The sequence below is a fragment of the Halichoerus grypus genome, chromosome 8 (assembly GCF_964656455.1).
Source record: "Halichoerus grypus chromosome 8, mHalGry1.hap1.1, whole genome shotgun sequence".
Lineage (NCBI taxonomy): Eukaryota > Metazoa > Chordata > Mammalia > Carnivora > Phocidae > Halichoerus > Halichoerus grypus.
This window is the reverse complement of record NC_135719.1, coordinates 6,611,811-6,632,794: the sequence shown is the minus strand read 5'-3', so window position 1 is coordinate 6,632,794 and position 20,984 is coordinate 6,611,811. Positions and strand designations below refer to the sequence as shown.

General features: G+C 45.5%; 1 protein-coding gene, 1 long non-coding RNA gene and 1 pseudogene across 3 annotated transcripts in view; 1 reads left to right on the top strand and 2 right to left on the bottom strand.

Moving 5' to 3' along the window:
* Positions 1-289: 289 nt before the first annotated feature.
* LOC144382723 (uncharacterized) lies at positions 290-1,621 on the bottom strand. Its single transcript, XR_013450094.1, has 2 exons — positions 1,326-1,621; positions 290-799 (listed from the first exon to the last, which is right to left on the bottom strand). It is a non-coding gene; the product is annotated as an uncharacterized LOC144382723 (long non-coding RNA).
* Positions 1,622-3,399: 1,778 nt separating this feature from the next.
* LOC118523133 (small ribosomal subunit protein uS5 pseudogene) lies at positions 3,400-5,230 on the bottom strand (annotated as a pseudogene).
* A 12,756-nt stretch (positions 5,231-17,986) lies between these two features.
* The window catches only part of ABHD2 (abhydrolase domain containing 2, acylglycerol lipase), a 97,137-nt gene continuing 94,139 nt past the window's right edge, over positions 17,987-20,984 (top strand). Inside the window, exon 1 of one of the 2 annotated variants that reach the window (XM_036072658.2) lies at positions 17,987-18,120. The gene's annotated coding sequence lies outside the window, so the exon portion shown is untranslated. The remainder of the gene's footprint in view (positions 18,121-20,984) is intronic. The other variant, XM_036072666.2, reaches the window with a different exon arrangement.

Sequence of the window (20,984 nt, the reverse complement as noted above, 5' to 3'; positions counted from 1 at the left end):
GGCAACTCTCTGGTCACATCTACTAAATAAGCTTCCAGCTCCTTCACCACGAAATAAGGGAGAATTTCCTTCTCAAAGACCCTGGCCCTAGACTTGGTGGTCTGTTTTGTCTTCTTCCCCTGCAGGGCATTCTGTGGGCAGCCTGGCACCTTACATACACACACTCACTTTAGGAGGGCCCAGGGAGAGAGATTTATAGTATGGAATTGAAACAGTTTTCAAAATGTGTGTGCGTGTTTTAACTGTGTCAATTATCAATGGCTCCATGACAAACAGCCTCAAAACTTAGTGGCATAAAACAACCATTTTATTGTGCATTCTGCATGTCAGCAGTTAAGACGGGGCCTAGCAGAGGTGGCTTGGCTCCCTGATGTCTGGGGCCTCCGCTGGGAAGACTGGAAGGCTGGAGGGTGTCTCAATGGTTGGGGGCTGGAGTCATCTGGAGGTGTCTTCACTCACATGTCCAGCCATTTGATTCTGGCTGTTGGCGGGAACCTCAGCTGGGCTGTCAGCCAGAGAACACCTACACGTGGTCTCTCCATATGGACTAGTTTGGGCTGGTCGTTGGGATCCAAGAGAAAGTGTCCAGGAAAGCAAAGCACAAGTGCATGGCATTTTCATGATCTGGTCTCAGGAGGCACAGAGCATCACTCCTGCCATGGTGTGTTGATGGAGGCAGTCATATAGTTGCCCAGGGCCAAGGCGTGGGAGAGTGGCAAGTTTCCAAAAGAACACGTCGACAGGAGTTACTGTGTCCATCTTTGGCAAACACAATCTGCCGTGCTTTTGCTTTCTTTTTCTTTAGGTTGTATAATTCACACACAAAGGAGAAAATATAACAGGAATAGTTTAGAACTCTCTAATTTTATGTCTCCCTGACCCCCAACCAAAAGTAAGCACTCCCCTAAATTTTGCGTTAATCGTGCTCTTGTTTTCTTTATAATTTTGCCACCCCAAGTTTATTCCTAAATAATATACTCTTTGGCTTTGCCTGTTTGCAAATTTGGCAAAAACAGAATCATACAGAGGTATTCTTGGGTGATATTGCTCATTTGCTTTTGTACCTGGCAGGATGGGCTTAGTTATGCTATGGTTACAAACATCACCAACATCTCAGCAGCTTTACATCTACAAGCACTTACTTCTCACTCATACTACATAGTTGGTGTGGAGTGGCAGCTATTCTGCTCTGGGATCCAGGCTGAAGGAGCAACCTCTGTCTGGAACATGGCTAATCTCAGGGCAGAAGGAAAAAAGAAGATGGTGGGCCAGGGGCTGGCTCTTCAAACTCTGGCTCAGAAGTGACCTGTGTCAGTTCTACTTACATTCTGTTGGCCGAAGCAAGTCACATGGCTAAGCCTAAAGTCGGTGGGGTTGCAAATATAATCCTTATATAGGTAGGGATCCCAAAGGAAGTAGCCCTGGAGAAACAACAAATATTTTGGATAATAACACAATCTACTCTAGTATTCCCCATTGTTCGCAAATATTTGTTTCCCTCTTTTCTGCAAAACAAACTCACTCCTCTCAGGAGACAACTTAAATTCTCATCTAAACATGGCACCAGACTTTAAGCCCAGCATTTCATGATACATCAGGTCTGGATGTGGTTCCTCTAGATCTGGAGATGTAGAACTAAAAAGACATTATCCATTCCTTTCGATGAACAAAGGAACAACAGGGATGGAGTAATCCCAATCCATTTAGAAAGGAAAGAATGGGGAACATAGTAGTCACTGGTCTATGGAAATCTTGAAATTCCCCTGGGCTGCTACCGATCCTGGGTGTAGGGAGTGTTTCTTGATTAGGTCCTAGTCCTGCTCCCAGGGAGAGGGGAGATCCTTAGGCTGTTGTCCTTCATGGCCCTTGGCTCTGACATCTTGGAGGTCCTTCCTGTTCTATATTCTTCCTAAAGAGAGGACTGTGAGGTTTTCCCAACCTGCTTTTTTGTGGAAGATTGTATTAGTATTAAAAACATTAATTGCCCCTCTCTGTGGGTCCCTCACTACTGGAGGCTTTTAAGTGCTCGTCCCATTGATGACAAAGTTGGTAATGTGACTCTCTTGGCCAATGGCATGTGAGCACAAGTGACCAGAGTCACTTCCAAGTAGAAGCTGTATTAGGGTGGCTAAACATCTTGATTTATCCAGGACTACTCTAGTTTTAGGGCTGATGTCTTAGGTCCCAGGAACCCTTTGTCCTGGACAAAATGGGACATTTGGTCATCCTAGCTTTAAGAATCATTCTGTGGTCAACCATTCTCTTTTATCCTTTTCCATGAGGCCAGGAATGTTCTAGTTTTAGAAGCCTCCCATGAGCCTTAGTCACAGAATGAAGAGGAGATGCAGCTGACCTTTATGGACATGTAATGTGAGCAAGAAATAAACCTTTGGGGTTGTGAGCCACTGAGATGTCAGAGTCATTTTTCTGCAGCCTTAGGCGTAACTTAGCTTAAGCTGACTGAGAGAGCATGACACAGTGTTTTTTATATTCACCTATTCATTCATCCATTCACTGTGGATGTCCTGGCAAGCTCTGCCTCATCCTCCCCTCCCTAAGTTTATGCTGAATTTCTCCTTGAAACTCCGGGACTGTTGTGAGTAGGGTTGCCAGAAAAAATTCAGAACACCCAGTTCAATTTGAACTTAAATTGAATTTAAATAATAAACAATAATTTTTTAAGCAATTTTTACCAAATTTAAATTGACCAAATTTACTAAATTTAATTTTTTTTTTACTAGTAAATACTCTAAATTTAAAATTTTTACTATTTAAAATAATTATAACTAGTATATTCCAAGCAATATTTGGGACATTCTTACACAAAAATTTATTTCCTGTTTATCTGAGATTCAAATTGTACTGGATGTTCTGTATTTTCACTTGTCAAATCTGGCCAGCTTAGGCAACCTTCTGAGGTGCCTTGGAAAAGAACACTCAGAAAATTCCTTCTACAGAGAGGCAACATCATGGAGTGGAATAGTCCCTAAAATTAACTGACCATCAGATTTACCAGGGGGTTTCATTTTATTTATTTTTTATTTTTTTAAAAAAAATTTTAAAGATTTTATTTATTCATTTGAGAGAAAGAGATAGCAAGAGAGAGCACAAGCAGGGGGGAGAGGGAGAGGTAGGGTCCCCCCCAGCAGGGAGCCCGACACAGGGCTCGATCCCAGGACCCCAGGACCATGACCACCCAGGTGCCCCTACTGGGGGTTTTTAAAGAAGGAACCTAGGCATGACCTCAAGCCTAATGAATTTGAACCCTGGGTGGGATACCTAGAGAATTTGTACTTTGTGTGTGTGGTTTTTAAAAAATTCATTTAATTATTTATTTTTAAAGATTTTATTTTTTTTCAAGTAATTTCTACACCCAGTGTGGGGCTTGAACTCATGACCCCGAGATCAAGAGTTACATGCTCTACTGACTGAGCCAGCCAGGCTCCCCTATTTTTTTTTTTTTTTTAAGAGGCTTTAATTCACTTGAATTTTTCTTGGATAAAACTGTGTGGTGGCCACGGGTGGAGCCTGGGTCCTCTGCACGGAGACTCCGGTGTGGGTCTTTACAAGATGTCGGTGAATTCCTGATAGGGAGACTTGGTGAACATTGTCTCTTTCCAGAGGTCAGCGGCAAGAGAGCTGTAGGTCTGGGGAGTGGCACCAGAAGGGGTCTTGGCAAAGCTCCCCAGGGTGGCAGGGCAGCCCGTGGCTGAGGGGTAGCCATCGTCAATACCGGCCATCATCAGTAGCTTCTTGGGCACAGAGACGATGCCAGTGCCCCTGCTGTCGGGGATGAGGTGCATCAGCACAGAGCCACAATGGCTGGTCACCTTGCGTGAGCCACGGTGGGGCTTGCCCATCTTGTTCCCCCGGGAGCCTTGCCCACCACACAGGGATGATGGCAAGCTTGGCCACGATGATGGCAGCAGCTACCTCCTTGGAGCACTGAACACCCAGACCAACATAATCTCCGATGGCAACAAACGCCTTGAACCTGGGCCGCTGACCAGCACGGGTCTGCTTCTGCACAGAGTCTTCGAGACCTCATCCTTGAGGGATGTCCCCGGGAAAGAGTCAGTGATCTCAGATTCCTTGATGGGCAGGAAGAGATCAATCTCTTCCGGGGACCTGATCTTCTTGTCCTTCTTGTCATTGACCCAGCTTGCTGATGGGGATCCGCTCCTGGTCCTCAGCCTTGCAGCTCCCAGCTCTGGGCCGAGCCCCACCCCCAGCCAGGGCCCCCCAGCCAGGGCCCCCCCAGCCAGGGCCCAAGCACAGCACCAGCGCCTTTGGCCATTTGGTGTTTTCTTGGAGGCAGAGCCGGAATCTGTACCTTTTTTTTTTTTAAAGTAAGCTCTACGCCCAATGTGGGGCTTGAACTCATGATCCCAAGACCAAGAGTCGCACGCTCTTCCTACTGAGCCAGGCGCCTTGAGTATTTGTACTTCAAAACCAAAAGCTCCAGAGTTGATGCTGTTTGTCTGTCACATTTGGGAACTAGAGGTTTAAGGCAATGCTTCTCAAACTCTAATGCGTGGAGGAAGCACACAGGGGTCTTGCCAAACACAGATTCTGATTCAGGAGGTGTGGGGTGAGGACTGAGGGTCTGCATTTCTAACGGTCCAGAGACCACACCTTGAGAAGCACAGCTCTAGGGGGAGATGTGTAGGCTTCGGAATCAGGCCCACAGGAGTTAAATTCCATCCCAGCAAGTGGGCTGACAGATTCCTTATGTTTGCTCTCCCTCTGACTGTATAATAGAATCACCTGAAGGACTTTAAAAAATCAGATGCCAGTGATCAGATTAAACCAGAAAAGCTGGGAGACCCAGAATCACATTTTTACACGTTCCTCAGGTGATTCCGACGTGTAGCCAGGGCCGAGAGTCACTGACACACTTTGAACCATCTCCTCATTCCAACACGAACACTGTGAGAATTAAGTAAAATAAAGATGTAGGGACGCCCGGCTGGCTCAGGTGGAGGAGCACATCACTCTTGATCTCAGGGTTATGAGTTTGAGTCCCATGTTGGGTGTAGAGATCACTTAAAAATAAATAAAAATAAACAACAACCAAAAAACAAGATGCAAAGGATCTGGCCTGGTACAGCCACTCCAGGGAGCTGTGACAACTACTCCCCTTTTTATCGCTGCTGTCTCTGGGCCTGTCCAAGGCCCACCCTCGCATCCCACCACCACCAAAAATGGCAAACCTCATCTTCTTTGTCATTTTGCTTCTGGACGGTTGCCTCCTCTCACTAGCATCTTTTTTTTTTTTTTTTTTAATTTTGTTTTTAAGTATCTCTACACCCAACATGGGGCTCGAACTCACGATCCCGAGATCAAGAGTCACAGGCTCCACACGCTGAGCCAGCCAAGCGCCCCTCACTAGTGTCTGAAGTCTGTTTCCTACTGGCTCTTCCCAATGCCTTTTAAAATACTCTGACCACCCCCATCACTCAATCTTGCTGCCATCGTGTTTCCAAGGGGGAAAGGGCTTATTCTGTCTACGCTTGATCCTGAACTTTACCACATAGACACCCAAAGATAAGCAAGAATAAATAGTCAAACCCAAAGTCCTTTTCTCAGTGACTGTTCTCCTTTAGTTCAACTGAGCAACCATCTTCAATGCCTACTATCACCGGGGTATAAAGATGACTAAGTCACTATCTTTGACCTCAAGAGGTGGGGTGAAGGGGTAGGAGTGGCTAGGGGCTATTATATAAGTCAATCCTATTGGTGAGATAAGAGCCATGACATAAAGTGTGAACTACGTGGGTTCTTGACCTCAGCACCCGACCTTAGCACAGGGCCCTGAGCCTAAATATTTTTTGAATGAATTAATGAATGATTGACTGAATGAATGAACTCCACAGGAAGATGAGGAAAGGCTTTACCCATGAAATGACCCTGTAGCAGAGTCCCAAAGATGAGTCGAGTTTTCCAGGTGAGGTAGTCTATAGGTAGGTATTCCAGATGGAGTCAGAGGTATGGGAGCAAGAAATAGCATGGCACATTCCAGAAGTGTCGGTGATGTAACTGGTGGACATGGAAGGTGTGAAGCCGAATGGGAGGAGGAAGGCTGGGAGGTAGTTGGAAAGGAGGTAGAGGAGCAGAGAGATGCTGAAAGCCCTCCTGTGCCTCTACGAAGAGTTAGAACGTGGTCACTGGGGAATGGGAAGCCGCTCCTGGGTTTTAGCGAGGGAATCAGGGGAGCAAAGTAGCATTTCAGAAAGACAGCCTGGCAGCAACTGAAGCTACTAGGAGGGGTTGAAACCACTTGGGAGGAGTGTATGGGGGAGAAGAGTAGAGGCCTGAGGACAGAATGCATGGCTGAGTCAGCCGCGGGAAGAAGGGTCTGTAGTGCAGCCTGATGGGGAGGCAGGGGAAAGCAGGGGTGCCTGCCACTAGTCCCAGGCTACCCAGAAATCAAGTAGGGGGGCTGGAAACCAACTGCTAGGTGTGGCAGTGACTGGGGGTCATGGTGACCTGGGCCAGAACTGTGACAGTGGTGCAGTGGGGGGAGAAGCAGAACCTCAGCCATGGGTGCCACAAGAACATTCCCTCCTCCCTTGGCATCCGTGACTGTGCACCTGAGCTCTCCTCTGTCCATCTTAGTGCAGATACAAACTTAAAAATATGGAGCCATGGACATCAATTACTTTGCGGGCACACTGAATGTAAGTTTTCTTCTTTTTTAAAAAAACTTCTTATTTACAGGGTGCCTGGGTGGCTCAGTCGGTGAAGCGTCTGTCTTTGGCTCAGGTCATGATCTCAGGGCCCTGGGATCGAGTCCCGCGTCGGACTCCCTGCTCAGTGGGGAGCCTGCTTCTCCCTCTCCCTCTGCCTGCCGCTCCCCCTGCTTGTGCTCTCTCTCTCTCTCTGTCAAATAGGTGAATAAAATCTTTATTTAAAAAAATGTTCAAACATATACGCAAGTAGAGAGAATAGTACAGTGACACCCAGGTAATCACCTCCCACCTTCAACAGTGATCAACTCCTGGCCAATCTGGTTTCATCTCTACACTCACACCCACATTATTTTGAAGCAAATCCCAAATGTCACATCATTTCACTCATAAACATGTCAATATGTACCTCTGAAATATACAGCCATTTAAAAATCATCACAATACAATTAATATACCTAAAATCAACAATACCTTAATATCTCATCTGAGATGCAATGTGTTCAAAGCCTCTGATGGTTTCATTACTTTTTTTTCCCAGTCTGTCTTAATAAGGATGCTAACAAGTCCCATATTCGGTCAATTTGCCTCTTAAATTTCTTTTAAATGTATAATTTCATGGAATCCCCTCTGCATTTTTCTTTGCATTTTACTCGTTGAAGAGGAAACAGTGCAGCTGTTATCTTGACAGTTCTTTGGTTAAAAGGGTATGTCCTCTAATCATATGGCCTCATTCCCTTCTGCTTTCTTTTGTCTTAGACTTTGTAGTGAAGTATTACCTATCCACAGAAAAGTACATGATCTGTAAGTGTGCGGCTTGGTGAGATTTCATAAATGAACACACCTGTGTAACCACCACCCAGATCAGGAAACAGAACATTACTGGACCCCCTCCTCATGCCCTCTCCTGGTCTCTACTATCACAGAGGTGACCTGACTTATTCACACTATAGATTCGTTTTGCCTCAATATAAGTAGAATCATGCAACACGGTCTCTGTTGTGACTGGCTTCTTTTGCCCAACATTATGTCCGTGTTGCTGCTTCTAGCCATGGGTTTTTCATTTTCACCGTTGTAAAATATTCCATTGAATATGAAGATGCCACAATTTGTGTATCCGTTCTAGTGTTAATGGACGTGAGGGCTATTTACAGTCTTAGGCTATTACAAATAGCCCCACCACGAACATTGCCATATGCACGTTTCTTTGGGTGCACACTTGGGAATGAATGGTATGTATGTCCTTGACTGCTTAGGTTTTTTTTGTTTTGTTTTGTTTTTAATTTTTTTATTGTTATGTTAATCCCCATACATTACATCATTAGTTTTAGATGTAGTGTTCCATGATTCATTGTTTGTGCATAACACCCAGTGCTCCATGCAGAACGTGCCCTCCTCAATACCCATCACCAGGCTAACCCATCCTCCCACCCCCCTCCCCTCTAGAACCCTCAGTTTGTTTTTCAGAGTCCATTGTCTCTCATGGTTCTTCTCCCCCTCCGATTTCCCCCCCTTCATTCTTCCCCTCCTGCTACATTCTTCTTCTTCTTTTTTTCTTTCTTAACATATATTGCATTATTTGTTTCAGAGGTACAGATCTGAGCTGCTTAGGTTTTAATCTGGGCTCTATCGCATACCACCTGTGTGAGCCCATTGGTTCAACTCTCTGGTCTCAGTTTTCTGATCTGTAAAATGAGGGTAATTATCATTAACGCTGTGGCATTACTTCAAGGATTAAATATAAGAAAACAGGGGCGCCTGGGTGGCTCAGTCATTAAGCGTCTGTCTTCGGCTCAGGTCATGATCCCAGAGTCCTGGGATCGAGCCCCACATCGGGCTCCCTGCTCGGCGGGAAGCCTGCTTCTCCCTCTCCCACTCCCCCTGCTTGTGTTCCCTCTCTCGCTGTGTCTCTCTCTGTCAAATAAATAAAATATTAAAAAATAAATAAATAAATAAATAAATAAATAAATAAATATAAACATATAAAGTTTTTAAAACCGTACTTGGCTCTTAGTCAGGGTTAATAAGCATTAGCTCTCATGATTTCTACCTTTCCAGCAGTAAGTTCTCAATTTCCCTCACTCCTGCCTGCTAAGAGTTCTGTTCTCCCACATTTAAGGTGACCTGGTCTGCTTTTCTCTTTCTCTGGAACTTTTCTATTCTCGTGACTTCTGCTATCTTGTGTGTGGGCACCGTGGCAAAGTGTTACACAAAATGTGTGATGGCAAAATTCCTTGTCTACAAATAGAAAGCTCGACCTTTCGCCTACTCTCCAGTCCTACTTTCTTGGTCACAATGCACTATTTGCCCTTTCCCTCGAATAGATCTGCTACCGTCTCAAGAGAGCACATCCTCTTCCATAATAGAATCACCTTGGAATCCTCTCGGACCCTTCCCTCCCCTCCGGGCACCCCAGATTTAATCTGCAGGGAGGTCTTGATGAATCTGGCTGTACCCACACCCACTCTTGTCCTTTTTACTCCGTCACATTCAGATCTTTATCACTTTCCGTCTGAGCCGGTGTGGTGCCCTCCGCCTCTTCCACCTGGCGTCAGTCTCTCCTACTTCTATATTACCCTGAACACTACCTCCAGACTAACTAAAGTACTGCCTCATGATAAATCATCACAACAGGGCGCCTGACTTCTGGAATGGTGGCATGAGTTGCTCCATGAACCCTCTCCACAGGGAAACAACAGTAACTGGTGAAAATTAAAAAAAAAAAAAAAAAATCAAAACCAAAACCATAACAATTCACAGTCTCTGAAAACCATCTTAAGAGCACAGAGCAAATTAAGAAATTTTATTCAAGAAAATTCACTAAATCTCGGTGAGAACAGTGAGAGTCAGCGACATTTGAGCCTCAAACCTCTCCTTACCTCTCTCCTGTCCCAGCTCGGCGTGGTGGAAGCTCCACTCTGGGCAGGTGAAGCCAAGAACACAGGGCTCCCTCCTCCCTCGGCTCTCAGTGTCCCCCAGAGAGGCAGGCTGCCAGCATTTCTCATCCCCTCCAGCCTCATGTTGCAAAAGGTCTATTCCAAGCAAGATTGGCTGAGAGGAATGGTGCTCATCGCCTCTACCTTGCTCCCACTCACAGGACATAATCTCCACCCCAGGAGTCACAGGCTGAAAATACTGGGGCCTCAATCACCTTTGGCCCCAGCTTGCTCACAGGGTAGATATTCGGCGGGGGGAGGGGAGGCAAGCCGACAACAGTAGAGTCTATTGCCCTTGTCCAGCACTCTATTCATAAAGCATTGTCGTCGCTCTAAGAGAAGAAGGCCATTGTCCCTGCCCACGCTCCCCATGTTCTGGAGCAGTGGTTTTGCCTAGGAGGAGGAGCAGGCCATAAGAACAGAGAGCTCCAAAGCTCACCCCAAGGAAACTGACTTTATTTGGAATACAGTGTGGAGAACTTCAAGAATAGACTAGTCTCAAAAACAATGGAAATGTTGTTGGTAAACAGCTAAGAGGAGTCTGGGAGCTCCGTTTGAGCAAGAAGTTAAACTGCTGACTAGCTAGATGTATACTAGAGAGAACCAGGGAAAGAGACAGTTATGGAGAGCCCTCTTGGCTGGAATAAGCCTCGAAGACTACCCCTGGAAAGGGGCCCAGATTTAGTTGGACAAGAGTGTGGAGGAGTTTATGCCCCAGGACAATGTTAAACCCAGTAGAGTAACCAGCCAGCATCTGCGGGAGGCTAACAGCTGGATGTGATACCAAAGGAGGCAGATGGCTTAACAGAGAAATCAGGTAAAGAGACAAAGTCTTGTTGGGTTTTGTTTTGTTTTTCTAGATTTTATTTATTTATTTGAGAGAGAGAGAGCACAAGCAGGGGGAGGGGCAGAGGAGAAGGAGAAGCAGGCTCCCCACTGAGCTGGGAACCTGACATGGGGATTGATCCCAGGATGCTGAAATCATGACCCAAGCCAAAGTCGGACACTTAACCGACGGAGCCACCCAGGCGCTCCAAGAGACAAAGTCTTGTTAAGACCACTGTCATCCCAGAGACTGGGCACATATCCAAGGCTGTACCCTCTGAGGAGTGACATCAGAGTGCACACTATGAGGGAATTGATTTCACTACAACAGTCAAGCCAAGTCACTGAACAAGTAAGCAAGCAAACAACAACAACAAGCCCCAGAGTAGGGAGGAATCTTTATCCAAAGTTACTTAAAATATCCAGTTTTCAAAGAATACTATGATACATGCCAGGACACAGGAATGTATGACCTATATACAAGAAAAAAATCAGATATCAGAAACTGCCTTTGTGAGGGTTCAGATGTCGGACTTAGCAGACAAAGACTTCAGAGCAATTGTTATAAATATGGTCAAAGAAATAGAGGAAACCTTGTTTAAAGAAGTAAAGAAAGGTCTGATGACAGTGTCTCATTAAGGAGAGAATCTCAGTAAAGAGAATTTATAAAAGAACCAATGGAAATTCTGGAGTCAGAAAGTTCAATAACTGAAATGAAAAATTCTTTAAAGGACCCAAAGGGGCAACACAACCTTGAAAAAAGAGAACAAAGTTGGAGGACTCACACTTACCAATTTTTAAAATCTTACCGCAAAAGCTACAGTAATCATGAGAGTGTAATACTGACCTAATGAGAGACATATAGATCAGAGAACTAGAACTGAGAGCCCAGAAGCAAACCCATACATCTCTGGCCAACTGATTTTTGACAAGTGTGACATTCAATAGGAAAAGAAGTGTTTTTCAGTAAACGGTGCTGGACAAACTGGACACTCACATGCACAAGAATGAAGTTGGGCTTCTTCCTCACGTGACACAAAAATTAAGTCAAAATAGGCCATAGACCTAAACGTAAGAGCTAAAACTAGAAAACCCTTAGAAGAAAATACAGGTGTAAATCCTCATGGATCTTGGATTAGGAAAAGCTTTCTTCAGTATGACAACAGAAGCACAAAGAGAAATAGGTAAACTGAACTTCATCAAAATTAAAAACTTCAGTGTTTCCAAGGACACCATTAAGAATATGAAAAGACACCTCACAGAATGGGAGCAAGTCTCTGCAAATCATGTATCTGATAAAGGACTTGTACCTAGAATATATAAAGAACACTTACAACTCAATTAAAAAGAAAGGAATAAAATATGGATACATGTTACAATGCGGATGAACCTTGAAAACATTATTTTAAGGGAAAGAAGCCAGTCATAAAAAGACCACATACTGTATGAGTCCATCTACATGACATGTCCAGAATAGGCAAGCCTATCAAGACAGAAAGTAGATGACTGAGTTGTCTAGAGCTGGAGGGCTTGTGTTTGGGGGAAACGGGGAGTGACTTCTAGTGGACAAGGGGACTCTTTTTGGGGTGATAAAAATGTTCTAAAATCGATTGTGGTGATAGTTGCACACTCTGTAAATATATGAAAACCTGTTGAATTGTATACTTTAAATAGGTAAATTGTATACTTTAAATAGGTAAATAGGTAAATTACATGTGAATTATATCCCAATAAAACTGTTAAAAAATAATAATAATAATACCAATAGTTATCACTCATAGAGTACAAACAATATACTGAATACTGTAATTAAGCATTTCATGCACATTATGTCATTTTCCAACATTATGAGATGGGCATTATTTTCTTTATTCTATAAATGAAGAAATCGAGACTCATAAAGTCTTAGTTCACTTCCCTGAGAGAACACAGCCAATAAATGCCACAGGCTGAATTTAAATTCAGATATTTCCACTTCTAAAGCACATGTTCTTCAATTCCTTCTTAGAAGAAGATAAATCTAACTCCTTTCCATTTCATTCAACAAATGTTACTGACCATCTACTGTGAGCTAGGCCTCATGTTTTTGAAAGCAGGTTGAGATGTATCACAGGCGATCTTGAGAAAAAGCTTAACGTTTCCTATTGTGGTAGAATATACAAAATATAAAGTTTACCCTCTCACCCACTTTTAAATGTACAATCAGTGATATTAAGCACATTCATATCATTGTACAACCATCACCACCCTCCAACGCCAGAACTTTTTCATCCTGCAAAACAGAAACTCTGTACCCTTCACATAACAACCCATTACCCCCTGTCCCAGTCCCTGGTAGCCACTATTCTATTTTCTGTCCCCATGAATGTGACTCTCCTAGGTTCCTCCTATAAGTGGAATCATGCAACATTTGTCCTTTTGTGACTGGCTTATTTCACTTAGCGCAATGTCTTCAAGGTTCACTCATGGTAGAGCATGGGTCAGAATTTTCTTCCTTTTGAAGGTTGGACAATATTCCATAATATGCATATGTTACACTTTGTTTATCCATTCATCCGTCAAAGGACAGTTGGGTTGTTTGCACCTTTTGGCTATTGTGGATAATGCTGCAGTGAATGTGGGTGTACAAATATCTGTTTGAATCAAGTAGCACAGGGAAGAACATTTTAAAGTTTAATAGTTGTGACATTATTTTCATGTAAAGTAGAATAAAATAGAACCAGCACATCAAGCTTGTAAAATCACAGACATTATTGCTCAGGTGTTCAGGGTTTCTCACCTCAGCGCTACTGACATTTGGGGCCAGATGACTCTTCGTTGTGGGGGCTGTCCTGTCCAGCAACACCCCTGGCCTCTACCCACTAAATGCTAGCAGCACTCTCTTCAGTTGTGACAACCGAAAAACAGCTCCAGATATTGCCAATGTCCCGGGTTGGGGGTGAACTTGCCCCCAGTTGAGAACCACTGATTTAGTATGAGGCAGAAGAAGGTATGTAATTTTAAAAGTGGGTGAGTTTAATGAAACTATTAATAATAACCAGGTAATAAAGAGATAGGTTCAAAATTATGCAGGTGATATGCAGATGCCTGGAGCACGCTCTATACTGTGCTAGGAAGTCCAAATACTCAGGCAGCTGAGATGAGGCCATGAACTCAGATGAAGGCATTAACTGCCATCTATCACGAGCCCTATCTACCTTTTCATCTTCTCTCCTGCTGATTCTCCACTTGGACTCTTCTCTGGACGAAACAACTTGTATTTTTCCACTTAAAGGCCTCTGTTTCTGTTGTCCTCACCTGCTGGGAATGCCATCTCATCCCCACCCCAACTTCAAGGCCCAGTTCAAATCTCCAAGAATCTAAAACAGGAGAAATTGTTCCTTCCTCTGCATAATTGTTCCCAATGTTCATTATACTCTATTGCTTACTGCTCAGTCTTTTTGGTATCTCTTCAAGTATTTGTCCTACATTGAGATGGGACTTTGGCTTATTGTTCTGTCTATCTCATTCGTACTCTATGTCCTGTGCAGTAAAAATATTTACTCTCTTGTTAATTAATTCCATATATGGAAAAATAAAATAGGGATCTCTCGTAGGATGTAAACAGCTTTAAAATAGCTCAATAACATGAAATTATGCAGGAAAGAGTGTGTGATGCACTTATTTAACGTGCCAGTTTTATTGACTCCTTTTGAGTTGATAGCATGAGGAACTCAATTTTTATTACTGTAATTAAGGATGACGTCAAGAAGAGGAATGCATGGTGAGTAAGAAGTCATCTTTAGCCAAACACCTGTCTGATACTCTGTATCTGATTATAAGGCTGGAACAGCCTGCGTGTGTGTGAGTGCGTTTTATGAGCATTTTCAGTGCTAGGTCCTATGTATGTAAGTACTACCGTATCATTTATCATCCAAACTGAGACCATTTGAGATGAAAGGGGCGCACTATTAAAAATTTTCCAGGGCAAGAGGCATAACCCAAGACTCTCCTGGGCATAAAATCACCCTATGCATTTTTTATAGACAACTTCACATGTACGTTTAAGGAAGCAGCCTAAAACATAAACTTGCGATTCAGCACTGTTTTAAATAGCCAGTGGGAAGCTTTTTCCAATAACAAAACAAGCCAAACCCTTGAATTTCATCATAGTTTGTCCTCATGCAATTATTGCATACTGGGACTTAGAACTTCCAAACAAATTTCATCTCCATTATCAATGAGCAGCTAGCCAGGAAGTCTGGCCATGGAGAACTCTGACCTCCCTTCCTAGACTTTACACAGGCAGCTCTGGGTATGAAAAGAATGTAGCAATCTTTGACTCCTGAGAGCTGGTGCTCTCAGGCCCTCTGAAAAATTTCATGAGCATCCAGGCTGCAGTTTTTAGCACTGTTTTTTTCAGCCACATCCTTTCGACTTCCCTCTCACTGATTATGGTGATGAGGTCTAGTCTCAAAAACCTTAACTCAGTCCTGGGAACCCTCTTTTGGTAAGGATATTCTAAAGGAAAAGTTTCACCAGCTGGTAGATATTGCTAGTAAGAAAATCCTGCCTGTGGGGCATCTGGGTAGCTCAGTTGGTTAAGCGTCTGACTCTCGGTTTTGGCTCAGGTCATGATCTTGGGGTTGTGGGATTGAGCCCCATGTCTGCTCCACACTCAGCGGGGAGTCTTCTTGAGATTCTCTCTCTCCCTCTCCCCCCACTTGTATGTGCATGCTCACATACACTCACACTCTCAAATAAGTAAATAAATCTTTTAAAAAATAATAATCCTGGGTGCCTGGGTGGTTCAGTTGGTTGAGCGTCTGACTCTTGATTTCAGCTCAGGTCATGATCTCAGGGTTGTGAGATCGAGCCCCACCTTGGGCTCTGTGTTCAGTTCAGAGTCTGCTTGAGATTCTCTCATTTTCCTTCTGTCCTTCTTCCCACTCACGTGCTCTCTCTCTCTGACATAAATAAAACCTTAAAAAAAGTAATCCTGCCTGTGTTGGGGGAATGGATAAATGGGAACTTTCTGTACTTTCTACCCAACTTTGCTGTGAATCTGAAACTATTTATTTGTTTATTTATTTAATTTTATTTACTTAATCTCTACACCCAATGTGGGGCTCGAACACACAACCCCAAGATCAAGAATTGCATGCTCTTCCAACTGAGCCAGCCAGCGCCCCGAATCTAAAACTATTTAAAAAAATAAAGTGTATATGAAAACAAACCCTGAATTCTATGGTCTCCACTTCTGAGGGACTTAAAAAACTATCACCTTAGAGAAAGGTTCTTAAGTGGGCTCATTCTGTCCATTTTTGTTTTTTAGAGGGGGGCGCATAGGGAGAGCAAGAGAGAATTTTAAGCAGGCTCCATGTCCAGTCCAGAGCCAGACCTCACGACCCTGAGATCATGACCTGAGCCGAAATCAGGAATCCGAAGCTTAACTGACTGAGCTGCCCAGGTGCCCCCCACCTCCCTGTGCATCTTTCTGAGCCATTGTGATGCAATTGTGTTTTAGAATTCCTGAACTGGATGGATGTCCCTTTCTGGAACTCTTGGCTGAAGCTGTGCCCCTGACGTAGGGGAAAATATCCATCCAGTAGAGCAATCTACTCCTAACAGCTGCTTTCTGTGGCTCTGAATCAAGCCAGAGAAATCTTCCCGGATCTCAGGAGCCACTTGAATGCCTTGCCAGACCTAACGAGACATCTCAGTCTCCTTTAGCAAACACAAGCAGGAGCAGACCTGTATTGGGCCAGTTTCCCCAGTACGTGTGCAGACATGGTATGACCACCAAGCAGTACTATTTAAAGACACGAGAACTGGGAAAATGAAGCGGAAACAAGTGTGCCTTCATGTGCGTGTGTGTGTGCCTGAAAACCACACACACACATGACTGGCAACAGATCTAAAGCTCTTTTCTGGTAGCCCAAGCTGTGTTAATGCAAGAGTCAGAACCCTGGGGGTCCTACTGAAGCCTGGGTTTTTCTTTTCCAAGCTGCAAGAGAATATAGAGGAATAAATTAGTACTGACCTGTGACTTTTTTTTTTTTTTTTTTTTTTAGGTAAGGTGGCAACTGACTGAAAAATACAGCATTGGCAAAGGATTCTTCCTTCTCCTTCACCCTGGAACACCGTGGGTGTGGGTTCTCTCAAAGGCAGACCCAAAGGGTCTGAGGCTAAATTCAGGCCAAAGAGGCTAGTTCTGTTCACACTCTAGGACTTCCACGCCTTCAGAATGGGGACTGGGCTTCAGGAGTCCCTGAAAGATTTTATGCAGTGGTTTCTGGCTCAGTGCTGATCACCCTTCTATGGGTTATTTGGTCATCCTCCATGAAACTTGAGCCACTGGACACTTGGAAGGCTGAACAGGAGGAGGAAAGTTCCATTTTTCCTTGTCATAGTCCTGAAATGTTCTGGAAAAAATGTAACATTGCTACGAATACCACTTCCCTTCTCTCACTAAATGCTCCTCTCCCATCTCATCCCCTGCTCTCTCTCTTCCAGCCCTACCGTGCTCTGGTAGGGTGGCCTTGTCCATCCTTAAAAGGGGTTGCATTTCAAGTCGTCAAGTGTTCTATTCTTGGTAAAGCACATGCCACTGCAAAAGCAGTTCCAGGCTCATAGAATTTTAGAACTGGGCCGAGTTCCATGGACTCATGGAGGTGAATGGGTGGGGAACCGGTCTTGATTACATGCCTGCTGAGTGCTTACCAGGTTTATTTAAATCTCCTGGTCAACTACTATTGTTACTGCCAGTTGCCGAAGAAATCAGGGTGCATGCAGAAAGGTTAAGTGACTTCCTCAAGACCATGCAACCAGTCTTGAGTCAACAGCAGGTCTGACTCTACAGGCTACTTTCCTCCAGCTGCCTCCCACTGGGCTAGGGTCATCTTGAGAGCTGGAAGGGCAGTGGGACTGTGACAGGTGGTGCACACTGCCCGGCATGTCCCCATCACCCTAACCCAGCTGGAAGGAGCCAGAGGCTGCTTTCTCCACATCCTTTCCTCTCCATGCGGCTCGGTGACTCACTCTCCCCCCTCCTCTCTCCCGGTCACGACCGGTGTTGTGCGCTGTATTCTGGGCTACGGGTGAGTTAGTGGGTCGGCCTGGAGCCGGCAGACTCCGCAGCTGAGCTACCTCGTCGGCCACCTTTCTCTCAACTTCACAAGACACCTGACCTTACCCAGCCCCCAAAACAAGCTCGCAGTCACAATTGCCTCCCTCTCCGCACCCCGCCCCCATCAACATCAAACACGACCCATCCTTTAGCCCCCTCCCTTTTCCCCGCCCCCTCCGGGCCGGCCTTATCCAATAGCGTCTCAGCCCACGGGCTAAAGACGTCAAAGCTTACCAATTGTGGAGGGCTTCTTCGCCGACGGTTTCGCCTCCACTCTGAGGAGCAGCTCCACTGACCAATGAGCTACCCGCCGGGTGCAATGAGCTCGCGGGGCTCGTAGAGCAACGGCTGGGCCGCCCAATGAGCGGGCGGGTTCCGTGTCAGGGGCGTGGCAGAAACGGTCGTCAGGGGCGTGGCGGCAGTTGCTTGGGCGGGGCCGGTAGCGGCGGGAGCTGCACTGGCCAGGGGTTCCGGCTGCATTTCCATGAGCGCCGCCGGCAGCCGCGGAGCTGCAGGAACCGGGCTGGGAGCAAGCGGGGCCGCGGTAGTCAACCACGCGCAGGTAAAGCCACGGCTGAGCGAACTCCGCTAAGCCGGGATCGCGCCCGGTATCCGTCGGGCCAAACCCCTGAGCCCCGAGGTCCCCGTCGTGGCTCGGCCCATCGCGCCGCTGCCTGCGCCTGTGATCCTCCCGGGCCTGTCACCTGGCGCCGCAGGGGTCCCCAGGGCCGGCTCGCCCAGTGGCGGGGAGGGAGGCAGCCTAGACCGCAGCGGGTGGGGTACGCCTTTCTGAAAGCCCTTTGTCCCCTCCTACCTCGGGTACCGAGGATGGGGACATCCCTGACTGCGGCCTCCCTGCCGGCCATCCCTCCATCGGTGCTCACTCTTGGGATCTCTGGGGTCTGGGGAAGGGGTCTGCCGACCCAGGCCTGGTGATAGAGGTCTGGGATCCGCACCTGGAAGGAGAGGGCCGAGGGGCCTGATTACAGCTCCGGGTATCCGGGGGCCCTCTGCGTTTCAGGGCTCCAGGGGCGCACCAAGGACCCATGGGTTCAAGTTGTAAGGAGGCAGCTTTTGACCCAGTCGGAGGCGCACTTAATTGAGCTTGGCCCCACGCCAAGCACTGTTCTAGGCGCTTCGTGGGCTTTACCCACAGAGAGCTGTCCAGCAGTGCAAGCCGCTGTGCCTCGACCTTGGAAGTGTCCAGGCAGAGGCCAGATGACAGCCACCTGTCAGGGATGCTTAGAAAAGACTCTCAAAGGAGGGCTGCATGACCCACCTGTAAGGCCCTTCTCCACTCACAGATGCACTCTGGGTGACCTTTAATGCCTAGCTTGAGAAGGCTATTTCTGGGGGTCTGTTAGTTGGGAACTGGGTGTTGAATTCACCATAATGAATTTTGTGGTCTCAACTCTGAAGAGTGGGTGTCAGCAAAGAGAATGGAGTATACCAAGAAGATAAGGTTTATTTAGCCATCATGAAACTCTGTAATTAGAACTACCCTGGACTGCATTTCTTGATCTCCCCCAGTTCCTCTCTTTTGGTTGCCCCCCTCCTCCAGTGGGTCAGTTTCACCTGCATCCCAGTAACCACATCCAAGGGCAGGTTCCAAGAACAGGCTCAAGAGAGGGGGCCTTGGACACTGTAGGTCTGGCACAGTTAATGTGCTCTGCGCCCAGAACTTTTCCAGGGCCGTTTCATTACAACCGCATTAAGTCGAGTCCAAAGGAGAAATCATACAGTACCCCTTTCATTACTCCCTGTCATTTGCCTGAATGGAGAGGACATAGTAATCTTCCGAAGGTCAGGAGGCAGAGAAAGAACCTGAACATAACTTGCTGCTTGTTTCAGGATGAATTAATCTTTGAATAACCAGTTAGAAAGCAGACCAGGTCATAGACTGTGGATGGTCAGCATGGACTTGGGGGCGTTTTAGAGCTGACGATCCCTTAGTTAGAGCTCACCTAATCTGTCTTTTCAATGCACAGGTGAGGAAACTAAGGCCCGCAGAGGTCACAGGGCTGACTGGTCATTGCAGAGCCATGACTAAGGGATGGTCTGTTGACCCTGGAGTTAGCCAGTGCATGACTTGTATCTTACTTGCACTCTCGGTCTATAAATTCTAGAGGGGTCCGGAGAGTTTAGGAGCACAGATTTTGGTGTGAGTGCCCGGATTGGAATCCTAGCCTTACTTCTTACAAGCTGTAACCTTGGGCAAGTTAGCTAACCTCTCCATGCATCTGTTTGCTCATCTGTCAAACAGGAATAATGATGGTACTTAGATTGGAAGGTTGTTTTGAGGATTACATGAGTTACTATATCTGAAGCATTTAGAACGGTGCCTGGCACATAGTAACCACTATCGATTTGCGAAATACGATGTTCTGTTGCCTTTTTATGCCTTTTTTTTTCCATATCTACCACGCAGTATTTTCTATCAGGAACTAATTTTTTTTCCTGTCTCCTGCCCCCAATTCATTAACCATATTCCAGATTTCATTGTCGCATAAACGTCTGTGGGGTTTTTTCTAAGTCACACTGCATTTTTAAAAAAATCATATCATTCATTTTCTCTGTTAGTCCTCTCCTTGTAATTACACTGCTTTTAGGCGACAAATCTCTCTTATTCTCTTTAAAAAGACGGAAAGAAATCCTTCAAAGTGATAAACAAAGTCCCTGATAATACCAGTCTTCACAGCATCCTTCCAAATATTAGTTCCCTCTGTTTGGCCCTCCTGCCCATTTGTCAGTGTGATGCAGCTTGATTATAAATGGATGAACATTTTTAGATTAAGATTTCATGAGCCACTGTATTAAGTGCTTTTTGGAAGTTCAAGGATCGTGTGTCAAATGCATTTAAGCAAGTTACTTAGTCATTCAAGCAGGGGGAGCACCAGCAGCGCTGCGTTCCCTGGCAGGAACACAAGTGTGTGACTGATTTCTGCTGGTAATGTAGCTTCACTGGATTTTCTCTTCTCTTCTCGAGCTTGAAATAAACGGGATGGCAAGTACAATGGAACAGCTTTTCCTCTCCCTGTAGTTGGAAAAGTTCCCTTTCTTCTCTTTCTTCTGTTCAGCTTCGTTTCCTTTATTGTCTTCACGGTTTTGATAAACACCTTCTCTTGGTTTACCAGCCAGTTCCCTTTGAATTGGAAGATACCTGTCACCTTTATTTGCCGGCAGGAATCCGGTCACCTTTGGCTTTCCCTTCTCTGTTTTTGTGAGTTTTCTAGGATGTACCAAAGATTATCAGATTCATTGATTGGCACCTTCTTTTTCTTTTTTTTTTTTAAAGATTTTATTTATATATTTGAAAGAGAGAGGATGAGAGAGAGAGAGAGCACATGAGAGGGGGGAGGGTCAGAGGGAGAAGCAGACTCCTTGCTGAGCAGGGAGCCTGATGTGGGACTCGATCCCGGGACTCCA